Source organism: Carassius auratus, chromosome 50 (assembly GCF_003368295.1).
Source record: "Carassius auratus strain Wakin chromosome 50, ASM336829v1, whole genome shotgun sequence".
Classification (NCBI taxonomy): Eukaryota; Metazoa; Chordata; class Actinopteri; order Cypriniformes; family Cyprinidae; genus Carassius; species Carassius auratus.
The window spans coordinates 5,523,735-5,525,600 of record NC_039292.1 but is presented as its reverse complement, the minus strand read 5'-3'; positions in this window follow the sequence as shown (position 1 = coordinate 5,525,600).

Below are 1,866 nucleotides of genomic sequence, written 5' to 3'. Positions count from 1 at the left end.
ACATGCACAGATTTTTACAGTATCCAGATTGGTTTGTGTCTGCTGCATCACATGTATTATGTAAATATAGACCATTATGAATGAATTACTTGAGTATCTGGCATGGCTAAGTCCCAGGCAGCATGAATGGTTTGTGCATGTGCATGTAAGGCCAAATAAGTGTCCTCAGAGACACTCACAGCCTTGTTTACTCTCTCTCAATCAGCCGCAGCCTTGTGGCTTTCCTCTGTTTGGAGGTCAGGCGGAAACAGGGAGCCAATCAACAGAAGGAACCACATCCTTCTGTGTGCAGTAGCTCTGCTTAACTCTTCCCAACAGTCTTACATAAAAACAATGCAATAAAACGGCTGTGAAAATATATCAATTAGACAAGTTTCCCAAAGAAAAGAAAAAAAAAAGTATTCTTTCTAGGGTCACATCATTGAGGATTAGTGACGTCCATCTCTGGTGGGTTCACCAAAAAAGGGCTAGAGTAACCAACTCATGAATGAAGAACAAAGAGAAGGCAATGGAAACGTATGAATGTGTGCCATTGTAAAAGTGGTTATTTTGGGCTGCCTGAACAAGCATGGGTCTGTTGTTTATGGATTTGTGCACATGCAGGTCCTTGCAAGACCCACATATGGTAAAGCGGTTGCTTGCGTATGAGACAAGGGAAGGTAAACATTATCTTTAGCTCCCTCACAGACATCAGAGGACTAGTTCTTCTCCCTGCTAGCCAGGCCTGGTTGGCATAAAATCAGAGCACTTTGAGGAAATTTCCTCTGACCTTCTGTTCAAGAAAAAAAAAATGGAAAAGTGCTAGTTTGTATTATTTCTGAAATGCCACTTGCACAAAAGAAGTTTGCTCCATTTTTTTATTTATTTAGGGGAACGCCTGTTGAGAGGATTTCCATTTTAACAAGATGGTTTTATGAAGCGGAAAGTTTAAAGATAGGTATACACCTGTTGTGGGTCGGAGAGCTTAATTCAGTTGAGTTCAGTTCATGTTAATTTGTATAGCACTTTGCACAATACAAATTGTTCCAAAGCAGCTTCACAGAAAATGTATCTTTCTACATTAAATTTAGGACTAGCATATCAGTGGTGACTAAATCCAGGTGATGTCTGTATGGCAGATATGTACAGAAAATCATGCGGTTAGTTAATGGCATATTCAAACAAACAGTCAACACTATTACTCTACTACTACAGCAATGATTGCTATGATCAAATAAATGGGAAAATTTGATCGTTTTTTATGTTGGTTCAGAGTTGGTGTCATCTGAGGTGCTCGGAGGGGTTGTCATCTTCTCTTCTCAGGTGTTCTCAGATCTTTGTAAGGGATGGTTCCAGATTGAAGCTTGTGTGGGTACCCATCCCATGGAAGACATAGAGAAGCAAATAGAGATAAAAACGGCAACACATTGATAGCGCTCGCTGTTAATAATAATAACTGAGTATTTGCACTATTTTTAACAGCTGATGGAATCTTGTAGGTGTTTGCAAAAGGGCTGCAAGGAAAATTTGCAATGGAAATTAGGACCATATGATGAATGAAAAACAATGGCTTGGGTAACACGCACTGTTAAATCATCAAAATCTCTTTAAGAGAGGTATTTTAAAAGGTCTGATGGGCTAATAACCCCCCACCCAGATATTTTCCTTCTTTTGCTTTTTTTTCCCAGAACCTTAAAACAAGTCTTTCCTGTTAACCGAAAAACCCCTGTGCTCTTATCTTAAACTGTTTTTTTAAGCCCAACACCTTTAGAAGTCACACATTTGCACGGCCTGTAGCAAGTCCTTTGACCCCAAGTGTGTTTTAGTTTTCTTTGATTAAATACAAGGAACCTGACAAGGAACCTGACAAGGTTTTGAGAAGAGAGA